Here is a 24971-nt window from a genome sequence, read left to right as displayed (position 1 = left end):
CGCTTTTGAGGAAGGATTTTGCTTTATTGACTCATAAACTCTTATTTCCATATCGGGAAACATTATATATAGAGCATTTCATTGAAAATTAAAGAAAGGATGCAAGAGTTACACCTCCTCTGAGGCTGGCGTAACTTACACCCGAGTCACATCATCGGCTACATCCTTTTTCTGTTTTCTGAATCCCGATGGAAGTGCGGAGGGATGTATCTCGAAGTTACATCGATGTAAGTGCTTTCTGAATCTGCCCCCGGGCCGAGGAGCGGTAGATTGCACCATGTTAACACATATTACGTCAGCCTCTACCTATACCTGCCTCCCTTCAAGCTCGAAACAATTTTTCTTTTTTTATGATTTTATGATATACGTAGTAGTGTACATAATATTATTTAAAAAAATATTTTAATAGGATTTTGTGATTATTGTTATTGTACGGTTTTGACGTTTCTAAAGCCTTTTTTTTTTACAACAAAGGAGGCAGCTCAAGGGCACAAAAAAAGGAAACAATAATAAAAAAAAAAAAGCCCGCTACTCGCTGCTCCTAAAAAAGAATCAAAAGAGGTGGCCGAAAGAGAGGTCAATTTCGGGAGGAGAGGTGTCCTGATACCCTTCTCTTGAAAGAGTTCAAGTCGTAGGCAGGAGGAAATACAGATGAAGGAAGATTGTTCCAGAGTTTACCAGTGTGAGGGATGAAAGAGTGAAGATGCTGGTTAACTCTTGCATAAGGGGTTTGGACAGTATAGGGATGAGCATGAGTAGAAAGTCGTGTGCAGCGGGGCCGCGGGAGTTAGCAAGTTCAGAAGAACAGTCAGCGTGGAAATATCGATAGAAGATAGAAAGAGAGGCAACATCGCGACGGAATTTAAGAGGTAGAAGACTATCAGTAGGAGGAGGAGAGTTGATGAGACGAAGAGCCTTAGACTCCACTCTGTCCAGAAGAGCTGTGTGAGTGGAGCCCCCCCACACGTGAGATGCATACTCCATACGAGGGCGGACAAGGCCCCTGTATATGCATAGCAACTGACCGGGGGAGAAGAACTGGCGGAGACGATACAGAACGCCCAACCTCGAGGAAGCTGATTTAGCGAGAGAGGAGATGTGAAGTTTCCAGTTGAGATTTTGAGTAAAGGATAGACCGAGGATGTTTAGTATTGAAGATGGTGATAGCTGAGTGTTGTCGAAGAATAGGGGATAGGCGTTTGGAAGATTGTGTCGAGTTGAGAGGTGGAGAAATTGAGTTTTTGAGGCATTGAAGGACACAAGGTTCCTTCTGCCCCAATCGGAAATGATAGCAAGGTCTGAGGTTAAGCGTTCTGCAGCCTCCAGTCTGGAGTCGTGTACTTCCTGTTGAGAGGGTCTTCTATTGAAAGAAGTTGAGTAATGCAGAGTGGAGTCATCGGCGTATGAGTGGACAGGACAGTTTGTTATGGAAAGAAGATCATTGATGAATAACAGGAAGAGAGTGGGTGATAGGACAGAGCCCTGTGGAACACCACTGTTGATAGGTTTAGGGGAAGAACAGTGACCGTCTACCACCGCAGAGATAGAACGGCCGGAAAGGAAACTGGAGATAAAGGAACAGAGAGAGGGATAGAATTCGAAAGAGGGCAGTTTAGAAAGCAAAGACTTGTGCCAGACTCTATCGAAGGCTTTCGATATGTCTAGCGCAACTGAGAAAGTTTCACCGAAACGGCTAAGAGAGGATGACCAAGAATCAGTTAAGAGACCAAGAAGATCGCCAGTAGAACGCCCCTTGCGGAACCCATACTGACGATCAGATAGAAGGTTAGAAGTGGAAAGGTGCTTTTGAATCTTCCGGTTAAGGATTGATTCAAAAGCTTTAGATAGACAGGAAAGTAAAGCTATAGGGCGGTAGTTTGAGGGATTGGAACGGTCACCCTGCTTAGGCACAGGGTGTACGAAGGCGTACTTCCAGCAGGAAGGAAAGGTAGATGTTGATAGGCAGAGACGAAAGAGTTTGACCAGGCAGGGTGTCAGCACAGAAGCAAAGTTTTTAAGGACAATAGGAGGCATTCCATCAGGTCCATAAGCATTCTGAGAGTTGAGGCCAGAGAGGGCAAAGAAAACATCATTTTGAAGAATCTTTATAACAGGCATAAAGGAGTCAGAGGGGGGATGAGTAGGAGGAATATGCCCAGAATCGTCCAAGGTGGAGTTCTTATAGAAAGTTTGAGCGAAGAGTTCAGCCTTAGAGACAGATGAGACGGCAGTGCTGCCGTCAGGGTTAAGGAGAGGAGAAAAAGAGGAAGAAGTGAAATTGGAGGAGATATTTTTGGCTAGATGCCAGAAGTCACGGGCAGAATTAGAAGAAGCAAGGTGTTGACATTTTCTATTTATAAAAAAAGTTTTGGTAAGTCGGAGAATAGATTTGGCACGATTCCGGGCTGAAATGTATAGATCAAAGTTAGTGGGAGTTCGAAGGCTCTGGAACCTTTTGTGAGCTGCCTCTCTATCTTTAATAGCACGAGAACAAGCATGATTAAACCAAGGCTTTTTAGCGTGAGGGGTAGAGAAAGTACGTGGAATGTATGCCTCCATTCCAGAGACAATCACCTCTGTGATGCGCAGAGAACACACAGAGGGGTCTCTCTCCTGGAAGCACTAATCATTCCACGGGAAATCGGAAAAGTACATCCTCAGGTCGTCCCACCGAGCTGAAGCAAAATGCCAGAAGCATCGCCTCCTCGGTGGGTCCAGAGGATGTACAGGAGCGATAGGACAGGATACAGAGATAAGGTTATGATCGGAGAAGCCCAGCGGAGAGAACAGTTTGACAGAGTAAGCAGAAGGATTAGAAGTAAGGAAGAGGTCTAGAATGTTGGGCTTGTCTCCAAGACGGTCGGGAATACGAGTAGGGTGCTGAACCAACTGCCCAAGGTCGTTGAGGAGAGCAAAGTTGAAGGCTTGTTCACCAGGCTGGTCAGTGAAAGAGGATGAAAGCCAAAGCTGGTGGTGAACATTGAAATCTCCCAAGATGGAGATTTCAGCGAAGGGAGAGTGGGTCAAGATGCGCTCCGCTCTAGAGTTCAAATAGTCAAAGAGTTTTACATAGTTAGTAGAGTTAGGTGAGAGATAAACAGCACAGATATATTTAGTAATAGAATGACAATGAAGTCTTAGCCAGATGGTGGAAAATTCAGAAGAGTCAAGGTCGTGGGCACGAGAGCAAGTGATGTCGTTGCGCACGTAGGGGCAACATCCAGCTTTAGATTGAAAATTAGGATAGAGATAGTAGGAGGGAACAGAGTAGCTTCACTCCACTCGCCACCCTGTACACCACTATCAGGTCTCCTCTTTCTCTTCTTCTCTCCAGGGTTGTGAGCCCCATGCTATTAAGTCTCTTCTCATAAGTTCGATCTCTAAGTTCCGGAACCATCTTAGTTGTCACTCTCTGCACTCTTTCCAGCTTTCTTATGTTCTTCTTTTCGTGATTAGACCAGACCACTGCTGCATACTCAAACCTTGGCCTTATCATTGTAACTATTATTTTCATCATCATTTCCTCGTCCAAATACACAAATGCCGTCCTTATGTTCCTCAGCGAATTCATAGTTTGTCCCGTTATCCTGTTGATGTTTGTATGTGTGTGTGTGTGTGTGATAAGTCAGGACATGACCCGACCTGAGTCAGGTCATGTTTTAACCAAAGCCCTGATCTGACGCTCCTTTCTGACCCATCCTCCCTACACCCTTCTCCTTTCTCCTTGTTTTCATTCTCTCTATCTCACCTTTCACGAGGGGCTCATAACCAGAGTGAAGCTACACACCTCCTCTCGAGTCGGGGGCTCGCGTGGTATTTAGGCTGCGCCGAGTTGAACCAAACGCGACAGGGAGGAGACGGCAGGAAGTTCAAACGCGATTTACACGTTAATAAGTATCTCTCTCTCTCTCTCTCTCTCTCTCTCTCTCTCTCTCTCTCTCTCTCTCTCTCTCTCTCTCTCTCTTGCCAGAGCCACAATGTTTGGATGAAAACGTCCAGTGTGATACCTTTTAATGTAGCGTGCGTGACGCCGATGGTAAGTAGACATGCACCGTACATGCGCGAAAGTCGGGTGTAAAGAGAATGCACTAGCAGCAAAAAAAGGATAGCGAACTATATATATATATATATATATATATATATATATATATATATATATATATATATATATATATATATATATATATATATATATATATATATATATATATATATATATATATATATATATATATATATATATATATATATATATATATATATATATATATATATATATACACACACACACACACACACACACACACACACACATAGTTGTTTTACTTTTTTTCAATAGTATCACCACGTGAGGTTTATGTGTTGAGCAAAATATAAAAGATTGTAAGGAGCGAACAGTTTGGTCGCTACAATAAAATATACACAACCCCACACACCGCGGGAGGTGTAGCTGTCAGGTCAGTATGTCGGGGGAACACAATGTTTACATATGAGCCGGTGCTCGGTAAAGAAGGGGTTAACCTTTTCACTAGGCCCGGGCGAAACAAGCGCCCCGCACCGTATCCAGGTTGGCCGTGCGCGCCAAATTTGAAACGGCGTACTGAATATAAGAAGTTTTAAGCCGTAAAGTCAACATAATCATCATGTACTATATACTTATAGGACCCTACACGTAATCCCGACCGTCTTGGAGACAGGCCCAACATACTAGACATCTTCCTTACCTCTAACCCTTCTGGTTACTCTGTCAAACTGTTCTCTCCACTGGGCTCCTCCGATCACAACCTTATTTCTGTATCCTGTCCTATCGCTCCTGTACAACCTCTGGACCCATCGAAGAGGCGATGCTTCCGGCATTTTGCTTCAGTTCGGTGGGACTACCTGAGGATGCAGCTACTTTTCCGATATCCCGTGGAATGATTACTGCTTCCAGGAGAGAGACCCCTCTGTGTGTGCCCAGCGCATCACAGAGGTGATTGTCTCTGGAATGGAGGCACATATTCCACGTACTTTCTCTACTCCTCATTCTAAAAAGCCTTGGTTTAATCATGCTTGTTCTCGTGCTATCAAAGATAGAGAGGCAGCTCACAAAAGGTATCAGAGCCTTCGCACTCCTGCTCACCATGATCTTTACATTTCTGCCCGGAATCGTCCCAAATCTATTCTTCGACTTACCAAAAGCTCTTTCATCAATAGTAAAAGTCAGTACCTTGCTTTTTCTATTTTTTTCATAGATTTCTGGCACCTGGCCAAAAATATCTCCTCCAATTTCACTTCTTCATCTTTCCCTCCTCCCCTTAACCCTGACAGCAGCATCGCCGTCTCATCTATCACTAAGGCTGAACTCTTCTCTCAACCTTTTTTTTAAAACTCCTCTCTGGACGATTCTGGGCATATTCCTCTTACTCATCCCCCCTCTGACTCCTTTATGCCTGTTATTAAGATTTTTAACCCTTTCACACACCAAAAATTTAATAAGTTTCTCTTTCTACTGCGATATCCGTCTGGGGCTCCCTAGGGGGCCTCGCGGAATGGCCTCACCGTGCGACGAATTTTTTTTTATCATGTTATCGATTTCACTCATGAATATTCTTTTTTCCTGGCATTATTATATATCGTTGGTTTTGGAAGGGGTTAATCTGCCTTAGGAAAGAAAAAAAAAATTAAGAAATGCAAATAAATAGCGAAGTTTACCGACTCTGAGAAAAAAACAATTTAAAGGGTCGACAATCGCGCTCACAGGCTGCCTGCTAAGAGGCAGCGAGAGAGCTGACAATTACCGTATTTGACGCCTTATAAGATTTATACTTAAGGCTTATAAGATGTACCCCCAACTTGGGCTGTCATTTGAAAAAAAAAAAAAAATCCGGGTTTAATCAAATACGAGTTTCTGGTGAAGATTGTTTGCCTGACATTCGTTGCCCTCACCACTAACAGGTCATTTTTAAAGTTTCATATGTATTCTGATCCTTACTAAGGGCCGCTTTCACACTCACTTTTGTTTGTTTTGATCGTTTCTAATGAGCGGCGATCGCCGCTATAGTATTTTCACGTGAAACTGGTCGATGGGGTAGTGGTGGCTGCAGAGGAAGCGAGAGGTGTTGATTGTGTGTGGCAAGGTGCGGTGCAGAACTAACCCCGCAGCCGCCACTACCCCATCGGCCAGTTTCACGTGAAAATACTAAAGCGGCGATCGCCGCTCATTGGTAGCGATCAAAACAAAGAAAAGTGACTGTGAAAGCGGCCCTAAATCCCATAGTTTTACATTTAACCCGTACAGTACTAGCGACGCGTATACGCGTCAGCGCCTATGGTTGCAGGAAATACTAGCGACGCGTATACACGTCGGGCTTGCTAAACACTGTTACAGTCGATGTAGCGGGTTTATTTTTGCTACAGAGACTGCTGCAGACAATGGCAACACTGCGCGAGTGCGTTTGTAGCATTGGAAACGCTACCCAAGCTGGGGAGGAATCCGAAGCCACCAGTGACATCAAGATCAAGATCAAGACCAAGTGTAAACAATGTTCTGGCGGCCCATTTCTTTTGCCATATAGCGATAGACAGTGAGTTTGAGGTTTCCTCATTTGAAGAAGACGTGGGAGCACTCTCAGACTCTGGTTCGGACAAGGATTATGTGCCAGATGAGGAGGATATAGGCTATATTGAGCCGCCTTTGTAACACGAGATTCAACTGTCCCCTGAGTGTGATGTGGGGCTGTGTGTTGACCCTTGTTTCAGAGAATACCACACTTTCGTGAAGTATTAGTGTGGTATAGTGTGGACTGCGATATAGACGCATGTGTAAATAGTGAAATGCCATATTGACGCAATTCTAAATAATATTATAGTGAATATTGTAGGTATGTTATATTATAAGAGGGTTGAGAAACTCTGGAACAATCTTCCTTCATCTCTATTTCCTCCTGCCTACGACTTGAACTCTTTCAAGAGGAGGGTATCAGGACACCTCTCCTCCCGTATTTGATCTTCCTTTCGGCCACCTCTTCTTTCTTTTTTAGGAGCAGCGAGTAGCGGGCTTTTTTTTATTATTGTTTTCTTTTTTTGTGTGCCCTTGAGCTGCCTCCTTTGTTGTAAAAAAAAAAAAAAATTATCAATTCATTTATCATTTAGTTTATAGAAAATAGATCAGTAATAAAGTGCACATACCTGTAAAAATGTTTTTGATTGTAGAAAATACCGTTTGTGTAAGGTATTATAATATATGTGTACAAGTGAGCTAAAATTCTGAAAATCCCACACTTATACTCCATGAAATGGTGCTCTCTGGAGTATTTTACACCTTTGTGCAACAAAAATGGGCTACCTGGCCTCCATCACTTGTCAAATCATCCATAAACCATCGATCACGTACAGGGGCCGTTTCCAGCCACACCGTGGTGTGTGTGTTGTGTGTGTCGTGTGTGTGGTGTGGGAGGATGTGTGTATGTGTGTGTGTAAGCGTGTATGCGTGGGTGGGTGTGTTTATATGCCCGGCGTTCTATGCCATATCGCTTTATGCGTGTATCCGTGTGTGTGTGTGTTGTGTGTGTCGTGTGGGAGGATGTGTGTATGTGTGTGTGTATGCGTGTATGCGTGCGTGTGTGTGTTTATATGCCCGGCGTTCTATGCCATATCGCTTTATGCGTGTATCCGTGTGTGTGTGTTGTGTGTCATGCTGTGTGGTGTGGGAGAATGTGTGTATGTGTGTGTGTACGAGAGAGAGAGAGAGAGAGAGAGAGAGAGAGAGAGAGAGAGAGAGAGAGAGAGAGATGGAAAATATTTACCGTGAGAAGAAATAATTACATGATCAGGGACAGACGGCAGAGGCAGACATACCTATATTTAGCATGAGAAAGAATAAAAACACGATAAGTGCATATTTAAAAACACACACGCACGCATATACACGCGTACACACACACATACACACATTCTCCCACACCACACAGCATGACACACAACACACACACGGATACACGCATAAGGCAATATGGCATAGAACGCCGGGCATATAAACACACACACGCACGCATACACGCTTACACACACACATACACACATCCTCCCACACCACACACACGACACACACACGCACACACGGATACACGCATAAGGGGATATGACATAGAACGCCGGACATCGGCAAGTTTGTTGGAGTTACCCATTGAACCCGCCTGCTAACCCATTTTCGCCGCAGGTTCCGCAGCGGAGTACAAAGTGTATATAATTTATGCGTCCGGGCAGGGAAAAGAGCACTTGCGCGCACCAGCCTTCTGACCCGAGCTCCTCACTCAATGGGAATCTTAGTTAATGTGTATTTTCTTTCAATATGCCAACTTTATGTACTGAGCGCGGTTGGCGATCAGTTTCTGTGAAAGGAAACAGTAATATACGGTTTCATCGGCCGATGAAAGAAGGAGGACATAAGAAGCCCTACAAAGCGTTATAGATCAAAAGAAGAAGAAGAACAAGAAAGCATAATTACATGGCACAGGAGATACGGTAATCAGGAAGTGAAAAGTGTAATAGTGGAAACTAACAAAAGGGCATAGAAAAGCAGTCAGGGGAAGAAAAAGACAGAAAAACACCTAGGTTTAGAGTGAAGTGTGTAAGTGTGCACTTCTTACTTATTCTCGAGCAGATTCTGTTAGACTCTATTGGCTTTGTGTGTCGTCACATGTAGTAAAAGGAATAAACACTGGTATGAAATTAGATGTTGGTCGCAGATCTTAGTTCTCCATCAATGAGTATATACCAGGCGCGGTATTTACTCTACTACAACTTTATTTCACGTGACGCCACACCCTGCGCGGAGCGGCCAGAGTGAACCTACCTCCCTTTCTCTTTACCTTAATTTTCACGACACCTGCACGCAGCTCTTTCCCCGCACACTCTGAGCATGAGCGAGCAGTCTTGCCTCCTGATTGGTGCAAGGATTCTCGCCTCGTGATTGGCCGCCTTCTCATCAGTTGATACATGTAAACATTAATTTTCATCAGCTAATACATGTAAAGATATTAATAATAATGATAATAATAATGCTCCCTTCTTCCACTGTCCTCCCAGCCAGTGCATCACCCACCCCTCACTCCCTTCCTCCACTGTCCTCCTTGTCAGTGCATCACCCACCACTCACTCCCTTCCTCCACTGTCCTCCCAGTCAGTGCATCACCCACCCCTCACTCCCTTCCTCCACTGTCCTCCCTGTCAGTTCATCACCCACCCCTCACTCCCTTCCTCCACTGTCCTCCCTGTCAGTCCATCACCCACCCCTCACTCCCTTCCTCCACTGTCCTCCCTGCCAGTTCATCACCCACCTCTCACTCCCTTCGGTAAAATTCTAGTGTTTGCCCATACTCCCCCCTCCCCCCCATACAAGCCTGGGGAACTGGTGGGAATGCGGGGTTTCGGGTGGGGGACACGAAAGCCGTCGCATTCGCGTATTTTTTTTAGTGGGGGGGGGGGGGGAATAAAAACTCCCTAGATCTAGGGAAATTCCCTAAATTTAGGGAATTTTTCCTCCCACCACCACTAAAATAAGCGTTTGCGACGAATTTAGTGTTTCCCATACGAAAACCACGCACTCAGTGGATCCCCAAGCTTGTTTTGGGAGAGAAGCGTAGCGAACCCACCAAACGATGCTCACCTCACCATCTGGCGTGGCACCGGCGGCCGTATGTGCTCACATAAACCGCCTCCACCACACTCATGCCCTCTTTCTCTAGTAGGTTGTCACCTCATCTCAAGGTTTCTGTCCTCCAAGTAGAGTCCGTGGCACCAAACACAGTGTATCTTCATTGTTTATCACTGACACAAGTAAAACCACCGGCTAGCCGGGATCCATCCAACACCGCGCCTTTAACACTACTGCGGCTTGTGCAGGAAGTGCAGGCTCTCGAACCTCTTGCCCGAGCTGTTCGAACACGTGAATCCTTACTGACCGGATTTTGAATCTGCTTCACGGGCTCGTATTTCCAGTATACAAGGTGATTGTGGATATTGATTCCGCGCCTCCAGAATACGATAATACGCCTCCATATATCATAGTAAAAAAAAAAAAAAGTACTTAGAAGTAAAGAAGCCGAATTAATCCCCTTCCCCCAATGATCTTGGGGGACCTGCGTAAACTCGGGGTATTTGGGTGGGGGAGCATATTTAAACTACTCCAACCGAACTTTACGACCTGCTAACGAGGTGGCTTCGCCCCCCTCGACCCCCCTGCTAACCAAGGGAGGGCTGCGCCCCCCCCTGGACCCCCCCCTCTTACAGGTGCGTGTTCTAGAAAAAAAAATAACCACGCGTGGTGGACCTGGTCTCACATGCGTGGGCTAATGGCTAACTAAGCGTACCATCGCTAACCTAACGTACCATCGGAAATAGTATTAGGTAAAGGTGCGTGTTCCAAAAAAATAATAATAATAATAACCACGCGTGGTGGATCTGGTCTCACCTAGCGTATCATTGCCAACCGGATCGTTGGCAACGCTGCTCATATTGCAATGGCGTCGCCATGTAAACACATCGTCCGTATGTATAATATGCCCTTAAGTACAATATGGAGGCGTAATATCGTATTTTCGAGGTGCGGAGTGATTTTCAATAATTACCTTGCGTGGTTTCCGTACGTTGTAAAAAAACCCCGGAATGTATGAAATTTCCCTACATCTAAGTAATTGTAAGTAATTTTCCTACATCTAGGGTATTTTTCAACCCCTCATAACTCAAAAACTATGCATTTGCAACGCATTTCATGTTTACCACCGCATTCCCCGAAGTCTCAATGGCCCCCTAGCCAAATTTGGTTGCGAGGGGTGAGTACGGGCAAACACTAGAATAATACCCTCCCTTCCTCCACTGTCCTCCCTGTCAGTACATCACCCACCCCTCACTCCCTTCCTCCACTGTCCTCCCTGTCAGTGCATCACCCACCCCTCACTCCCTTCCTCCACTGTCCTCCCTGTCAGTGATGCACTGACAGAGAGGACAGTGGAGGAAGGGAGTGAGGGGTGGGTGATGAACTGACAGGGAGGACAGTGGAGGAAGGGAGTGAGGGGTGGGTGATGAACTGACAGGGAGGACAGTGGAGGAAGGGAGTGAGGGGTGGGTGATGAACTGACAGGGAGGACAGTGGAGGAAGGGAGTGAGGGGTGGGTGATGAACTGACAGGGAGGACAGTGGAGGAAGGGAGTGAGGGGTGGGTGATGCACTGACTGGGAGGACAGTGGAGGAAAGGAGCACTAATATCATCATTATTATTATTATCTTCACATGTATCATCTGATGAAAATTAATGTTTACATGTATCAACTGATAAGAAGGCGGCCAATCACGAGGCGAGAATCCTTGCACCAATCAGGAGGCGAGACTGCCTGCGCATGCTCAGAGTGTGCGGGGAAAGAGCTGCGTGCAGGCCCTTCCCGCTCTTACCTTTCAGCGGCCCAGTAAACACTGATGCCACGGGCTGAGCGCAGTGTTGCCAAACTATCGTACTCATCGCATTGTATTTTTTTGTAGTTTCCGACCGATAACCACAGCAAAAAACAAAGAAACTTCAATGAATAACTGTCTTAATAATGGTAAATACGATGTAAAGTACGATAATTCGGCACCGCTGGCTGAGCGGGATGGTGCCGTCCGTTAGTTTGTTTCCATTCAAGCATGTTAATTTATCTGATGTAGCAGTAAGTATGTAGCAGTCACCGCTCAAATTGCGTGCTCCTTCCCCTCAGTGACATTAAGAAAATGTGCGCTGCAGAAGCAGACTCGTTAAGTGTATTTCCCTTGACTGTCTGTGTGTCTTGTGCGTCTTCAATGTTTAACTTTTCTTGTACTCGTTTATCTTTGACTGTCCGTCCATGTCCTCTTGTTGTCCACTCATACACATTGTTCCACACATACACCAACACTTAAATGTCAACCTATACAGACAACATACACAGCAACAGTTAGTGTCACAGTGTTACCTACTAAGCGTACAATGTTGTGTTACAGTGCCTTTTTGGACACTGGTTCGCTCCCCGAGCCACAGAGGCCCCTAGCACGTGCCAGCGCCTGTAGTACACGCAGTTCGTTCTACTCTCACGGACTGCCGCGGCCCCTGGCACATGCTAGCGCCCCTCACTCCTTAACCTGCTGTGGCCCCTGGCACGCTGGCATCTAGCGCCTTCCCACGCATTTCCCTCGACGCACTTTCTGACTGCCGTGGCCCCTGGCCCGTTTTACGCCAGCGCCTTTGCCAATCTGCTCCACACCGTTCAACTTCACCATGCATGACGACGACAACTCTTCCGCTGCGGCGGTGGTGTCCTTCAAAGCGCCGCCCTTCTGCTCACAGAACCCGTCCATATGGCTCGCGATTTTGGAGTGCGGATTCCAGACTTCCAAAATTACTAACAGCCTTACTCAGTACTCACGCTGTTAGCCTCCTGCCCGCCGACGTCCTTCCACAAGTCTCCGACGTCATCGCCTCAGCCTTCAGCTCCGACCATGCCTATGAAGAACTGAAGACTGCCCTACTCCAACGCCTTCAGTCTTCTGTCGCCACCCGCCTCCGTGAACTTCTCTCCAAAGAAGAGTTGGGTAATGAGAAACCGACAAACCACCTACGCCGCATGAAGCAGCTGCTCGGCGACAAGTACCAGTCTTTCGACCCTGACTTGTTCGACCAGCTGTTTTACCAACGTCTGCCCCCTGCTGTCCAGCGCAGCCTCTCAGCGTTAAGGACGATCTGAAGCCCGACGCCATCGCCAAGTTAGCAGACGAATTCATGGCAACTCTACCTGGACCGCTAACTTCTTCAGTGTCTTCCGTCGCTTCCCAAGGGACCACTCAATTTGACGAACTCGTCAAACAAGTTTCCCTGCTCGCGACGAAAGTCACCTCTCTTGAGGAGCGGCTAGACCGCCGCCGCTCTCGCTCCCCCACTCCTCACCGACGCCGGCGCCGCTCCCGTTCGAGGAGCCCAGGACTCTGTTGGTACCACCACAACTTCGGCGAGAAAGCCACGAGGTGTACCACCCCGTGCACTTACAAGGCGTCAAACTCCAAGGGCGAGCACTAGTGCAGCATAGTGCTCGTCACCAACCCTCGGCGCTGCTCCATCTTCATGACTGCCGTTCCAACACCAAGTTCCTGATTGACACCGGCGCTGATGTCAGTATTATCCCAGCAACCGCCAGTCAGCGAACTCTACCTCCACTCTTGCACCTGTACGCCGCCAACGGTACCAAAATACCTGTCTACTCGCGACACACCATGCAAGTGGACCTTTACCTACGACGTTGCTTCGAATGGACCTTCTACGTCGGGAACGTCTCGCAGGCAATCCTCGGAGCAGACTTCCTAAGGCACTTCAACCTCTTAGTCGACGTCAAAGGACGGAGGTTGGTTGACCCGCTCACTTCCATCTTCTCCAATGCACAACCAGCACCAGGTGACAGCTCTCAACTCGCCGTCGTTCACAAGGACCACCAGTTCGCTGCCCTGCTCAAGTCCTTCCCCACTCTGACACAGCCCTATTCAGCCAGCGTGCCCGTCAAACACCACGTTACGCATCACATCGAGACTACAGGACCTCCATTACACGCCAAGGCCCGTCGCTTAGCTCCTGAACGTTACCGTCAAGCCAAGGCCGAGTTCGAGTCTCTGTTGCGTCAAGGTATTGTACGGCCCAGCAGCAGCAACTGGTCATCAGCCCTCCACGTCTTCCCCAAGAAGAACGGCGACATACGTCCCTGTGGAGACTACCGTGCCCTTAACTCGCTCACTAAGATGGACAGATACCCGGTGCCAAACATCCAGGAATTCTCGTCCCAACTTGCTGGTTCCACCATCTTCTCACGTGTGGACCCCGTCACGGCCTTTCACCAGATTCAAGTCCATCCTGACGACATACCGAAGACTGCCGTCATCACGCCCTTCGGTCTCTTTGAACACGTCAGAATACCGTTTGGACTCATGAACGCGGCCCAGACCTTTCAACGCTTCATCGACGAAGTTCTCCGCGGCTTACCCTTCTGCTTCGCCTACATAGACGATCTACTCATCGCTAGCCCGGATAAAGCCTCTCACAAACAGCACCTTCACCAAGTCCTCACCTGCTTGCAAGACTACGAAGTACAGATCAACGTGGACAAGTCTGAGCTCGGTGTTACTTCCCTCACCTTCCTTGGCCACACTGTTACTCCAGAGGGCATCGCTCCACTCAACTCAAGGACTGAAGCCATCCAGCAGTTCCCGAAGCCGTCCACCCAGCGCCAACTCAAGGAATTCCTGGGTATGGTTAACTTCTACAACCGCTTCGTCCCACACTTCTCTCTCATGCTCCAGCCCCTCTACGCCATGGTGAAGCCCTGCAAGCGTGGCCAGTCTGTCACTCTCGTCTGGACTCCGGACGCTGACGCCGCCTTTCTCGCTGCTAAGAAGGCCCTCAGCGACACAGTCATGCTGTCCTTCCCTGCCCATGACGCGGAGATCTCCATAGCAACAGACGCCTCCGACACTGGGACTGGTGCTGTCCTACAACAGTTCGTCGACAACGCCTGGAAGCCGATTGCCTTCTTCTCCCGTAAGCTCTCCAAGTCTGAAGCCAAGTACAGCGCTTACGACCGGGAACTTCTCGCCATCTTCAAGGCTGTCAAACGTTTCCGCTACTTCATTGAAGGCCGTCGTTTCCACGTGTTCACCGACCACAAGCCCCTCACTACTACCTTCCTGAGGAACAAAGACTCTTATACACCACGTCAACTTCGCCACATGGACTACATCTCGCAGTTCACCACTGACATCCGGTACATCAAAGGTGCAGACAACGCTCCAGCTGACGCCCTCTCCCGCAACATTACCGCTGTGACGTCCTCTTCACTTGATTACGCCGCCATAGCCGCCGATCTGTACGGCGACGCAGATCTGGAGAAGCTTCTGGACAACCCGACGCTTAAGTGAAGAAAATCACACTCCCAGGCACCAAGGTCACTCTCTACGCTGACGTCTCCACAGCCACCGTCCGTCCCTACCTGCCACAGAGACATCGCTACCAGGCCTTCCATCAGCTTCACGTCCTCTCTCACCCTGGCATTCGAGCAGCTCCTGATGACGTCCCACTTCATTTGGGAGGGAATTAACAAAGACGTCAGACTGTGGACCAAAACCTGCACCGACTGCCAAGCCTTCAAGGTGACGCGACACACTCACTCTCCACCCGGCACCTTCACGCCCGTCACGGAGAGGTTCGACCACGTCCACATAGACCTTGTAGGTACCCTGCCACCCTCCGCAGGCCACCGCTATATCCTCACCTGCGTGGATCGTTTCACACGCTGGCCCGAGGCCGCCCCCATTGCCGACATCACTACGGATGCCGTCGCCCACGCCTTCATCGCTACTTGGGTCTCCAGGTTTGGCGTCCCTCTCAGCCTCACCTCAGACCGCGGCGGCCAGTTCGAGGCTAACGTGTGGAACAAAGTTATGACCTTTCTCGGCATCCGCCGCTACAGAACGTCAAGCTATCACCCGCAGGCTAACGGCATGGTGTAATGTGTATATTATAATGTACATGTGTATGTATGACTGTACGTGTGGCGACACCCGGTCGGTGTCGCACAACAGGATGTCTAACAACACGTCGTGCTTTTGGCCGTGAGAAGCTGTGATGAACTGACACTAGGATCAGCAAATGATGACTTTCATCAACAGTCATCAACCGGAACCAAGACCCTTCCGGACGAACTACAAGCAAATAAAACGGGCGAACAACGCGGAGAAGGGAGAGAAGACAGGTGACGGGCAGGCGAGGGGTGCTCTACCGCCCCGCGCCCTGCAGCGGTGTGGCTGTCTCTGATTTCGTGCGTCCCGCTCACGTAAACTGTAAACCTTATGTAGTACAACTGTTAATATAGTTAAAATACATTTGGTATTTGTATTAACCTGAGAGAGAGAACTAAAGTGAACTAAAGTGAACTTATAACGGCTACCGCTCGGCCACACATCACTTAAACTGGAGAACGCAGGCAACGGTACACCGGACCTGACGTGAGACAGCAGTTCGCGCCTTAAACTTAAACGTAACACGTTACATTAACCACGTTAAAAATGACGCTTAAAAGTCGTTAACAATGGTCGAGCGCTTCCATCGGCAGCTGAAGTTCTCCCTCATGGCCTCCACCCAACGCGACAACTGGTCCCTGGCTCTTCCCTTGGTCCTCCTCGGCATCAGATCCTCCCTGAAGGAAGACCTGCACCACTCCTCGGCTGAACTAGTTTACGGCACCAACCTCCGGCTCCCAGGCTTCTAGCGCCCACACCTGACACCGCCCCCGGCGGCGTCCAGGACTTCGCCGCCCGCCTCAAAGGTGCCATGAGGAGCCTTCAGCCGGTGCAGCCTCGCTCTTTCCCGAAGAAGACCTTCGTCAACCAGGACCTCGACACTTGCACCCACGTCTTCGTGCGCGTGGATGCCGTCCGGCGGCCCCTGCAGCAGCCCTACCAAGGACCATACCGCGTCCTCAGACGGACCAGAAAGACTGTCACGATCGACAAACATGGTTCTCAGGGCGCGGTCTCCATAGACAGGGTCAAGCCGGCATACCTGCTGGCCCCAGACCAGGCGCCACAACTCTCCGTCGCCGAAGCAACACCGTCTGTGTCGCATCATCCCCGCGCCAGGAAGATATCGTTCCTTCTTTGAAGTCACTTGGGGGGGAGGGTATTTGTACCAGTCACTGCTCAAACTGCGTGTTCCTTCCCCTCAGTGACATTAAAAAAATGTGCGCTGCAGAAGAAGACTCGTTAAGTGTATTTCCCTTGACTGTCTGTGTGTCTTGTGCGTCTTCAATGTTTAACTTTTCTTGTACTCGTTTATCTTTGACATGTCCTCTTGTTGTCCACTCATACATATTGTTCCACACATACACCAACACTTAAATGTTAACCTACACAGACAACATACACACAAACGCACATACACACAATCATCTCTTTCAAGTGTCTTGTCCATGTCCATGACCTGTGTGATGTTTGCCCAATAAAGTCACGCCACGCCAGTCCTCGTCGACAGACCGACTTGGTCGGCTAGATTTCGATCGCCGAAAGAGTCGGTCTGTCGGCTCCCTGCTACGGGCCGCCTTTGGCAAAGGCCCGTGCTCCCTCATGCAAGAGTGAGAAATCTTCCCTCCCCCTCCAATAAAATAACCCTGGCGGATATGACTTTCTCTATCCGCGAACCTATTAGCACTAAGGACACCCGCTGCCACCAACAAGTACTACTGTTATACATAATTACTTTAGAAAAGTTGCCGTTCTTGACACTGCAGTGATCGCCACTTTGTTTACGTTTGCGGAGAGGTTTAGTGAACAAACATCCGCTTTAATTTAAGTGCCAGGTACCACTAAAAATTCACTAGCCAGTAAACAAAAACTGAAACTTCACCTTATAAGACGCAGGGTGATTTTCTGGGTCTTTTTTCTGCCGTCAAATATGGTAGTATAGTTCATAGGTCTAGCTTGGATCTGGGACGCAAAAACATTTGACGCGATTCTGAAAGATACTTTATTTTTGGCAAATTATTTAAAGTTTTTGACGCGATTCGAGTCAAAAGCTCATGTAGACGATTTCGTTTTGACCCGAATCGCGTCGTGGTGCGTGAAAGGGTTAAGAGTGATGTTTTCTATGCCCTCTCTGGCCTCAACTCTCAGAAGGCTTATGGAGCTGATGGAGTGCCTCCTATTTTCCTTAAAACTGTGCTTCGGTGCTGACACCCTGCCTGGTCAAACTCTTTCGCCTCTGCCTATCAACATATACATTTCCTTCCTGCTGAAAGTACGGGTTCATACAGCCTGTGCCTAAGAAGGGTGATTGTTCCAATCCCTCAAACTACCGCCCTACTTTCCTGTCTATCTAAAGCCTTAGAATCAATTCTTAACAGGAAGATTCAAAAGCTCCTTTCCACTTCTGACCTTCTATTTGATCGCCAGTTTGTGTTCCGCAAGGGGCATTCTACTGGCGATCTTCTTGCTCTCTAAATTAAAGGGAGCGACCGCCATGTCTTAAGTAATTAACGTATGATCCTGATTATATTCATGTGAAATGTATGCTTAAGGGTAAGTAATATACGCTTACTTTCAGATCTAAGTCGATACATAATAGCAGGAAAAAATAAGATGTACTTTTTCACAAACTTCAACTCAAAATTCCTCTCTCATCTAATGACCTACACTGCTGAAAAAAACTACCAAAGAAACTTAAAGCAGAATCCAAAAGATTCATCGTGGAAAAATTATCACTTTTGCTTTTGTTAAATAATGAGAATTTTTTTCAATTTTGTTGGTGTATCTAAAGATATTAATTTTTTTCTAACAATTGTCCCTTAATTGAAAAGAAAACTCACAATGAAAAGCTTGTGGTTCAACTCCTCTTTGCAATGATGTATTGTTTATTAAAATCGGTCAAATAGCGGCGACGGAAGTTCAGAAAAACTGAAATTAATCCCGTTTTCTAAAAACGAGAGTTGAAGTCCGTGGATTTATAGAGTTCGCCCTTTAAACCTATATGCCTTCCCGGTTGGTCTTCTTTACTGAATTGTAGTTTTTTTCTTTGTTTTGAAGGACGTGTGTCTGATGGCGTCCTTTTCTTGGAAATCGAGCCGAGATGCGAAAATTATCTCTGGCTTCTCCGGGGTGCCTGATGTATGTGTCAGCTCTGCTGCCTCCAAGGCCATCGCAGATGCTAGCTTGCCTCAAGATGCCATACGAATATTCTTTTAGGATATTATCTACGCTGAAACATGACGATGTATGCACCTGTGTATGAATATAGCTTTTTTTTTTTAATACTTGCTAGCCTACAGCGCCAGTAGACTTTCTTGAGGGGCGTCAATGGTAGTTGGTTCAGCCCGTCCTGGCGCAGGCAGGTGTTTTAAAGTGACGTAAGTGATGAGCGGAAGAGGGCTTGGGGGGGGGGGGGGGAATTCAGTCATAACTCTGTCATTTTTGCTTATTTCTTCATAATAGTTTGTCACAAAGTAGCCGAGGCGTGTACGAAGACGTGTGATTTTATTCATTTTTTCCATTTTTTTTTTAAATATTAATGGCGGACACTCTTCTTAACTAACTTTTGGTCATCCTCTCTTAGCCATTTCGGTGAAACTTTCTCAGTTGAGCTAGACATATCAAAAGCTTTCGATAGAGTCTGGCAAAACTTTTTGCTTTCTAAAGTGCCCTCTTTCGGATTCTATCCTTTTCTCTGTTCCTTTATTTCCAGTTTACTTTCCGGCTGTTCTACCTCTACTGTGATAGACGGTCACTGTCTTTCCCCTAATCCTATCAACAGTGGTGTTCCATAGGGGTCTGTCCTATCACCCACTCTCTTCCTGTTATTCATCAATGATCTTCTTTCCATAACAAACTGTCCTATCCACTCATATGCTGACAACTCCACTCTGTATTATTCAACTTCTTTCAACAGAAGACCCTTTCAACAGGAATTACAAGACTCCAGATTGGAGGCTGCACAACGCTTAATCTCACACCTTGCTATCATTTCCGATTGGGGTAAAAGCAACCTTGTGTCCTTCAATGCCTCAAAAACCCAATTTCTCCACCTATCAACTTGACACAATCTTCCAAACACCTATCCCCTATTCTTCGACAACACGCAGCTGTCACCTTCTTCAACATTAAATATCCTCGGTCTATCCTTAACTCAAAATCTTAACTGGAAATCTCACATCTCCTCTCTCACTAAATCAGCTTCCTCGATGTTGGGCGTTCTGTATCGTCTCCGCCAGTTCTTCTCCCCAACACAGTTGATATCCATATACAGGGACCTTGTTCATCCTTGTATGGAGTATGCATAACACGTGTGTGGGGGCTCCACTCACACAGCTCTCTTGGACAGAGTGGTCTAAGGCTCTTCGTCTCATCAGCTCTCCTCCTCTTACTGATAGTCTTCTGCCTCTTAAATTCCGCCGCCATGTTGCCGCTCTTTCTATCTTCTATCGATATTTTCACGCTGACTGCTCTTCGGAACTTACTAACTGCATGCCTCCCTCCTCCCGCGGCCTCGTCGCACATGACTTTCTACTCAAGCTCATTCCTTTACTGTCCAAATCCCTTACGCACGAGTTAACCAGCATCTTCACTCTTTCATCCCTCACGCAGGTAAACTCTGGAACAATCTTCCTTCATCTGTATTTCCTCCTGTCTACGACTTGAGCTCTTTCAAGAGGAGGGTATCAGGACACCTCTCCTCCCTAAATTGACTTATCTTTCAGCCACTTCTCTGAATGCTTTTATAAGGAGCAGTGAGTAGCGGGCTTATTTTTCATTATTGTTTCCTTTTTTTGCTCTTGAGCTGTTTCATTTGCACATAAAGAAGCATAAATTAACTGATAATTTTGAGATGTATGCATAAATATACAGAGATATTTGTGGAGGAAAGTGGAGGAGAGGGAAGGGAATAACACAGACGTAAGATCATGGGAAATATCCCACCGATTCACCTGCAATACGCACAAATTTCACGAAGTAAAAGGTTGAAAAAACGTTCTGGAGGTCTGGAGGTGGGTCCTGTGTGTGTGTGTGTGTGTGTGTGTGTGTGTGTGTGTGTGTGTGTGTGTGTGTGTGTGTGTGTGTGTGTGTGTTTACCTAGTTGTATTTACCAAGTTGTGACATACGGGAAAAGAGCTATGTTCGCGCTGTCCCGTCTCCATATCCACTCTTATCCAACTTTTCCTTAAAGTCATGAATGTTTCTTGCACAGACCACCTCCTCCTCCAGTCTATTCCATAGCTCAGTGCTTCTATTTGGGAAGCTAAACTTTTTCACATCTCTCCTACACGTGTTAGCCGTCAACTTCTTTCCATGTCCTCTATTTTTATTCTCTCGTTCCACAAACACAGGTCCTCTCTGTCCAAATGCTGCCTTCCGTTTGCCACCCTGTACACCACTAACAGATCTCCTCTTTCTCTTCTCTCCAGGGTTGTGAGTCCCATGCTATTGAGTCTCTCCTCATAAGTCCGATCTCGAAGTTCCGGTACCATCTTAGTTGCCACTCTATCCACTCTTTGTAGCTTCTTTATGTTCTTCTTTTCGTGAAGAGACCAGACCACTGCTGCATATTCCAACCTTGGCCTTATCATTGTGATTATTATTTTCCTCATCATCTCCTCATCCAAGTACAAAAATGCTGTCCTTATGTTCTTCAGCAAATTCAGAGTTTATCCCGTTATCCTGTTGATGTGTTTGTCCAGTGACATGTTCTCTGAAACAGTTACTCCCAAATCTTTTTCCTCCACTCCTCTACATATTGTCTCACTTCTCATCTTGAAATCATATTCGCATCTTCTGCCACTCCTACCAAACTCCATTTTTTTTACATTTCCCAAGGTTGAACTCCATCTGCCATGTACCACTCCACTCCCATATTCTTTCCAGGTCTCCTTGCAATGCCTCACAGTCCTTCACATTATTCACACGTCTCAATAGTTTTGCATCATCTGCAAACAAACTCACATAGCTGGACACACCATCCACCATATCATTTATATAAACAGCAAACATTATTGGTGCCAACACCGAACCTTGCGGGACTCCACTCATCACAGGGCACCAGTTGGAAACCCTATCCCTGATTATCGTCCTCATTTCCCTGTTAGTTAGGAAGTCCTCCAGCCACTTAATCAGTCCATCACCCACTCCACCCATATTTGTATTTTTCAAATTAGTCTTCTGTGCGGTACTTTGTCAAATGCCTTTTTCAAATCAAAGTACACTCCATCTGCCCAGCCTTCTCTCTCCTGTATTAAGTCTATCACCCTTGAGTAGTAACACAACAAGTTGGTGACGCAAGATCTCCCTCTCCTGAATCCAAACTGGCAATCCGAGATAATTTTCTCACTTTCTAAGAAATCCAACCACACGAGTGAGTGATACCGGTCTGTAATTTAATGGGTCCTCTTTCTTGCCTCCCTTAAAAATTGGTACTATGTTTGCTCTCTTCCAATCTTGTGGTACCCTTCCTTCACTCAGGGAGGCACTCATTATGGAGTGCAGTTTCTCTGCAAGTTGTTCACTACATTTTTTCAAAATCCACCCTGATACTCCATCCGGCCCCGTGAACTTTCTCACATCCAGCTTGTCCAAACTTTCCTTGACCTCCTGAACCGTTAATTGTATCCCTTGCATACATAACCCTTCCTCTTTCCTGGCTCGGGAGTTGTACAAATTCTTCTTCGCTTGTGAAAACTCTATGGAAGCTGTTATTCATCACCTCTGCCATCTCTGCTGAGTCCTCATTAGTGGTTTCATCCATTTTCAGTTTATCATTTTTTTTCTCTATTCTTCAATTTGCCGTTCACATGTCTATTAAGTACTTTGGGCTGGTGGTTGCACTTGTCGATTATATCTTTTTCATACTTTCTTTTTTTCTTTTCTTCTAACCTTTGTATATTCATTCCTTGCTAGTTTGAAATCGTTCCACGAGTTGATTCTTCTTCGTCTCCTCCATCCCTTCCAAGCTTCCTCTTTTCTCTTTCTAGCTGTCTCGCATCTCTTGTTAAACCACTTCTTTTTAACAACATCTTTTCTTGTTACCATGGGAACATATCTATTTTCGGCTTCGTTGTATAACTTTAAAAACCCCTCCCACTTATCCTGTGTACTCTTGGCCTTGTACAGCCCACTCCAATTTGCATTTTCAATAAAGGTTCTCATGCTAACAAAGTCTGCCATACAGCAGTTGCTTCTCCCAATTTTGTGATCCTAGTTTCAGTCAATCGTTCTCTTTTCTGATACTTCAAATTCCACAACCACATGGTCATCCTTCGCTATTGGACAATCTACATATACTTTAAGATTTTCTATTACTTCCGGCTCCTAACTAAATATCAGGTCTAGTCTTGATGCCTCGCCTTCGTTCCTGAATCTGGCATGGTCCTTGATCCACTGAGTCAGCACATGTTCCATTGCCAGTTGTAGTAGTCTTCCTTCCCACGACTCGTTTGCTCCCTACGTCCGCCAATCCTCCCATTCCACCTCTCTGCAGTTGAAATCATCTATTATAATGATTCTCTCGCACTCCCTCAACATTCAATCCAGGCAACTCACCGTGTCTTGTATTATTTGTTTGTATTCTCGCAACTCCCATGTCTTTGTTCTTGGGGGCACATACATGTGTGTGTATATATGTGTGTGTGTGTGTGTGTTTACCTGGTTGTAATTTTACAGGGCCTGGGGTTACGCTCGTGTGGTCCCGTCTCCATATCTGTACTTGTCTGTTTTTTCCTTAAAGTTGTGCACACCCTTTTTGCCGATACTACTTCCTCACTTAGTCTATTCCAAACCTCTATGTTTCTTTGCGGGAAGCTATGTTTTTTTATGTCTCTCAAGCATCTTCCTTTTCTCAATTTTTTACTGTTTCCTCGTGTGTTGCTGGTGTTTCTTACTTCTCTTAAGTAGTAACTTCTCATTATCTACTTCTTTCATTTTATTCCACAATTTGTATATTAGTAGTAGGCTAGGTCTCCCTTTTCTCTTCTTTGTTCCAATGTTGGCAGGTCCATTTCCTTTAACCTTTCTTCATATGACAACCCCTCCAGTTCTGGAACCATTTTCGTTGCCATCGATCCTTTCTATTTTTTTTACGTGTTTTTTCTTATGGGGAGGCCACATAGTTTCCACATATTCCAACTTTGGTCTAATCATAGTGGTGGGGAGACCACATAGTTTCCACATATTCCAACTTTGGTCTAATCATAGTGGTAATCTTTTTCGTCATATCCTTATCCATGTAGTGAAATGCTATTCCTATATTTCTTACCATTATATATATATATATATATATATATATATATATATATATATATATCTATATATATATATATATATATATATATATATATATATATATATATCACCGAATATCCTACTTACATGACGTTCAGACTGTTGATTATCTTGTATTGTCACTCCCAGATAGCTCTCTTCACGAACCTTTAATATTGCTCCATCTCCCATTCTATATGTCCACTTTGGTCTCCTTTCACTCTTACCGATTTCCATTACATGACATTTTTTCCTTTCTTCCTGGACAAAAGCCATCCCAGTTTACAAGGGGTAGGGCAGGAAAGGGGAATGTGGGAGCTATAGAGGTATAAGTCTCCTGAGTATACCCGGAAAGGTATATGGAAAAGTCATGATAGAGAGGGTGCAAAGACTTACAGAAGAAAAAATCAGTGAAGATCAAGGAGGCTTCAGGAAGGGAAGGGGATGTGTGGATCAGATATTTGCCTTCAGAATGGAAGTAGAAAAAAAAAATATTAGCAAAAGGAAAGAAACTATACGCTGCCTTCATGGATTTAGAAAAAGCTTATGACAGAGTCGTGGATGGCATTGTGGGATGTTTTAAAGATATATGGTGTGGGAGGAAAACTGCTTAATGCAATAAAGTCTTTCTATGAGGATGCATCTGCATGTGTCAAAATTAGTGGAGAAATGAAGTGAACATTTTGAGATAAGGGTGGGCTTGAGGCAGGGGTGTGTCATGTCACCATGGTTGTTCAATATTTATATGGATGGTGTTATGAGAGAAATGAAGGGCAAAGTTGGGGAAGTTGGAGTAAAAATGTACGCTGAGGGAAGGAGGTGGGTGCTGAATTCAATCTTATTTGCTGATGACACAGTGATCATTGCAAAAAATGAAAGTGACTTACAAAATTTGGTCAGTGTTTTTGATAGTGTATGTAAAAGGAGAAAGCTGAAAGTAAATGTCAACAAAAGTAAAGTGATGGTTTGTGAGCGGAGTAGAAATGAGGTCGTGGATTTTGTATGCTCATATAGAGTGGGAATTGAATGTGAAAAAGAATGCAAAATAATTTTGAATGGTGAAGAAATGAGGAGATTAATGAGTTTAAGCACCTTGGATCAGTTATGTGTAAGCATGGTGGTACGGAGGGAGATATAAGAGAAAGGGCATT

The sequence above is a fragment of the Eriocheir sinensis genome, chromosome 5 (genome assembly GCF_024679095.1).
Source record: "Eriocheir sinensis breed Jianghai 21 chromosome 5, ASM2467909v1, whole genome shotgun sequence".
Lineage (NCBI taxonomy): Eukaryota > Metazoa > Arthropoda > Malacostraca > Decapoda > Varunidae > Eriocheir > Eriocheir sinensis.
This window is presented reverse-complemented; position numbering follows the sequence as displayed.